At 29.2% G+C, this 4,947-nt stretch overlaps 1 long non-coding RNA gene across 2 annotated transcripts; it reads left to right on the forward strand.

Moving 5' to 3' along the window:
- The first annotated feature begins 742 nt into the window (after positions 1-742).
- On the forward strand, positions 743-2,440 carry LOC127744712 (uncharacterized). 2 transcript variants are annotated; one of them, XR_008005636.1, is made up of 5 exons: positions 743-902; positions 1,044-1,226; positions 1,779-2,016; positions 2,098-2,199; positions 2,279-2,440. It is a non-coding gene; the product is annotated as an uncharacterized LOC127744712 (long non-coding RNA). The 2 variants fall into 2 exon arrangements; XR_008005637.1 differs by having other exon boundaries at positions 2,296-2,342.
- Positions 2,441-4,947: the final 2,507 nt, after the last annotated feature.

Below are 4,947 nucleotides of genomic sequence, written 5' to 3' on the forward strand. Positions count from 1 at the left end.
TGTAATTAGGAGAAAGGTAAGAAGTGTTAAATGGAAACTCAAAGCATGTACTATACGCACCATTTCAATCCCCCACTTAAAACGACAGTGTTTTTGTTTGGGAGGCAGGGACAGATCGACCCCTGTCCATTTTTTAATTGACAGCTTGGCACTTAATGGACAACTGACAACTAGCTCATCACCGTTAAATGACACGTATACTTATTCCGTTTGTTTTTAACGCCGTAAGGCACAGAAGGGCCGCCATGTCTGACGGAATACAAAGACAAGAGCCGGGACGTACCTTTTTTTGGACAGGGATCGCTTTGTCTTTCTTAAAAATGGACAGGGACTGAATTGAGTGTTTTCTCTTTCAAAAACAGTTTCTACCATTTTAAAAAATATAAAAAATGATAATTTTTTAATTTTACACATATTAAATCTATATTAAAATTTTTTAGTCGAAATAATTACCATTAAATTTATAACTTTAATTATATTATAAATCCTAACTTTAATTATATTAAAAATTCTATTATTTTAATTTATAATTAATTAAATACTCATTTTTTATTTTAATTTTTTATGTTATCTAATACTAAACTATTAATAGAGGGTTGTCAGGTAGTGAAAATCCAACATGTCTTATAGGAGAGAGCTTGAGAGTTGGATTAATTATGGTGCTCCTTATGTGGTGTATCATCTGTGGTCTCTCATTCCATCATTTCTTCTGCATCAATATTTGAGATTTTGGGTTATGTATGAAGTAATATTAGCTTCAATGTCTTTAATGTCTTCTAACAACTCTCCCTTCAACTTCTCCGACCCCTTTAATGTCCATCTGTTTTTTCATTCTTTCTTTGCTACATACATTTATTTCCCTCTGACAACTCTTCCTCTTCAGCTCCTTCCTTTAATATCAAGTAAGAAGAATGAAAAATTTCAAATTTAAATTTTGAATCGAAAAAACAAGCATATTTATAACCCCTTCTTCCATTATTCACTATATTCTTCTGGTTACTTTGCCCATTTTTTATTTTTTCAATTTGTCATCGTGATCACAGTGGTGGCGGTGGAGAGCATGGTGAACAGTTGCGATTGCTACGACTGCAGTGGGATGGGTCACATGGCTTGGGATTGTAATCAAGGAGGCATGTATGGCAGTGATGGTAGACGCAAATCTGCTACAACTATGGAGATTCTAGATATTTTGCAATGGACTGCCCAACAAGCTCTTTGAAAACAAGGTTTGATCACTTTCGATTTTCAGAAATTTTCAATTTCAAGGTTTTTCGTTTGATGTTTTTTAAATTTTTGTTTAGATCTACTATATTTTGAATTTTTTTCATTTTTTAAATCATTTTTTTTTGTTCATCAAATTCTACAGTTTCAGTGAGGTATTCAATTACGGGATCCATTCCGGGTAGTGATTCAAAGTATCTTGATAAAGAGAACTTGAGAACTAGATATTTTATAGTGTTTTCTATACAATTAATTCATTTGTAGTCTCCTATTCAATTTTTTTTCAAGTGAACTTTGCTTCTTATTTTCCATGTCTTCTGACAATTTCTTCCTTCAATTATTTCTCTTTCATCATTGATTATTTTTCATCCATTCTCTGCTTCAATATTTATTTTCTCTTCACCTAACAAGTAACAAAAACTTAAAAATTTAAAATTTAAAATCTGAATGGAAAGAAAGAAAAAAAGGTATATTTATAATCCCAACATTTATTGTTTAGTGGATTTGTATAGTTGTTTCTTCGCTTATTTTTTTTGAATCCATCATCGTGGTGGCAGTCGCATTGCAATAAACATTGAGGTAGGAGTTATGGCAGTGGATGAGGTGGCGACCGCTATGGTGGTGGAGCAGAATATGGAGGTGGTGGTTATCAATGTGGTGGTGGTGGATTCAAAGGAGAAGACAGTTGAATAGAATAGATCGGTGGCAAAAACTGAGCAGCCATAATTTATAGCACATGCAGCAAGACTAGGAAAGCATAAAGCACATTAGCGACGTGTAAGGAGTAAAATAAAGGTATGTGATTCACAATCACTGTTTGGAACTTATTTATGCAGCAGCGTTGTTCATGAGCAATCCAACTTTTAAACTTTTCAGATAATACCGGAGCCTATTGGACATCCTTCTGAGATCCCAAAGTGAAACTATGATGGATCTGGCCAGATAGACAACAGGTGCAGATAGTGAAATATTCTGATAGTAAGAATTCTCAAACTAATATTTCTATTACTTTTGCTATATACTATTGCATCGTCACAGGCTTAAAGGTTAATTTTAGTTTTTTAATTTGTCCAGTCCTAAAAAATCTTCAAAGATCCTTTTCGGGGTGGTGATAATATGTTGGTAAGAGCTGTTATGTGCCTTATATCTCTAAGAAATGTGATGGCAATGACATGTTGACTGAATTTGTATTATTATGTTTGTGATTCTGCTTGATTGTGTGTGCTGTTTTTTTTTTAATTTAAATCTGCTTCATTTTAGAATTGAGCAATGCTACGTCATCAGCAAATATTATCAATTTTGGCAAGCAATCATTTATACCTATATTTACAGATGTTTTGCACATAAAAATTATATAATTTGCACTTATGTTTACCAAAAGTAGTTTCATTATTCTAAGCATTTTACATGTTTAATTTTGCACATTTTTTTCTATACTTAATTTTGCACCTTCATTTTGATACTTCTAAGATATAAACAGATATGATTGGTCCTCTAATTACTAACGGAATTGTTTTATAGGAGCCTTAAGTTCTTCTAATTACAATGAAAAGGTTCACTTAGAACCACCTAACAGGAATAATACACAAAAATTTCTATAGAAGTTTCTCCTCATCAAGTTCCTAAGTTCGTTCACATCTTGAGATGTTTGATGACTTAATGGAACTATTAGTTATTGAATCATCACCTAAAAAATTAAAATACCCTTTCTCTCCTATTATCTTTTGTTTACTAGTACTAATAATAATTATAATAAATATGATTATGAGTAAATATTAAATAAATATTTATATTATTTGTATAAAATATATTTTAAGCATTCTAACTTTTTTCTATTTAGTGAGTTTTATGTATATGTTTTATATTAAGACTTTTTCTTTAACTCCCTGTCTTGCTATTCTTTGCAGGTACAATTGCATTATTTTTGCATCTATTAGCTTATGTAATTTATAAATGGACTATGATATATTAAGCATTTTTTTGTTTCTTTTTTTTCTATTAGGTATTTCAATCATAGATGAAGCATTACATAATAATTTTAAAAGAGAGTCACACTCTATTAACTAGATGAATGGTTAAAAATTCCAATAACTTTCATTACTTTTAGTATTTTCTTATCATTATCTTTTAGTTTATTGTTTCTAATGATTAAATTTTGAGAAATTGTAGTTCTAAATATAAGAACATAGGAAGCAATCATTAAATACATAAGAATAGTGAAAAATGATTAAAACAATCACTTTTACAAAAGGTAATAATATAAGTGAGTAAAAACTTTTAAGGTGTGTTTCAAGAGAGTCATATATTTTTTTTCATCCTGAATTATTTTAATTTCTCACTATGACGTGATATTTTTTAAAAAATTTTAATTAGTTTAAATATCAAATACCCAGTTATAATAATCTATTTTATCAACTAATTTCTTTTGTCATCAAAGAGGAGACTATTTAATTTTGTTAGATATATTAAATAGTAAGATTTTAAACATATAATATTTTAGTTATTTTTTGTAAATTATGCATGGTCTAAATTTATAACATGCTACACCAACGGTATATATATGTAACATCTATTGATATTTTTTTATTTGTAATATGAATGTAATTTATTTTTATTTAGGTACCTCACCTTTCATTACATGATTATATTATGTATTATATCATGTATTTTTTATGTACATTTTAGTCACCCAATTTTTATCACATGATTATGATATGTATTTAATATGTATTTTTTTGTTACTTTTGCACAATTATACAATATTGTTCTGTTCTCATTGCATGCAAAGCTTACTCAAATGCAATTTTACCCTTTGTTCTACTGCGATCTGGACCTTTCACCCTTCAATTTCAATTATAACAGTTGTAGTGTAGCTGATAAGATTTGTCGTCTTGCTTTTGTATTCATATTTTTACAAATAATAAACTAATGTGCTTGCTTAGACTATATGCTACACTCATTAGTTATCTATAGTTTCGACAAATAATAACTATAATGTTGTTTTGCTTTCATGTCCATTGCTTCTTTATTTGTTCCTCATATCATGTCTGAGGGTCTTTCTTTTTTCTAATTTAAAGGTAACCTGATCTGCTTGCCATAAATTTTTTATTTTCTATTTGTTCTTATCTTTAATAATAGGTTCTCTTATGTTATTACCTGTAATCAGTTTCTGTAAATATTACTGATTCCATCTCTAAATAATAATATTGTACATCCTTGAGTTATTGTTTAGTTCTCTTCTCACCAAATCATTTATAAAGTCATTATCTCATACTAATTGAATTACTGAACCAATGGCTTTCTCATTCAATCTTCTCAAGGAACTTGATGCATTCACTGAGCATCATGCATGGTGCATACAAGTTATGTAATATATTATATATTCGATGTTCATGGATATTATGTTCTTAATTTTTATTATAAACTATTAGTGAGGTTTAATGGTTACTTTTTTATTTTCGATTTCTTCTCCTTTCCATACATATTGTTCATTATTGCTCCAATCCAATGCCTTTACGTATTAAAACTGATAATATTGTGTTCGATATGAACACCGTCGTGTATATTTTTAGCAGCAGTTATTTTTATTTTATTATTTCATTGAAATTAATTGCTAATTATACCATGTCCATGATTTCATAAGCATAGTTGATGTAATTTTATTCAATGTGACAATAGCATTCACATCTCCATTTGAGGCATTGATACCTAAAGATGTTTTCACTA

This window comes from Arachis duranensis, chromosome 2 (assembly GCF_000817695.3).
Source record: "Arachis duranensis cultivar V14167 chromosome 2, aradu.V14167.gnm2.J7QH, whole genome shotgun sequence".
Taxonomy (NCBI): Eukaryota; Viridiplantae; Streptophyta; class Magnoliopsida; order Fabales; family Fabaceae; genus Arachis; species Arachis duranensis.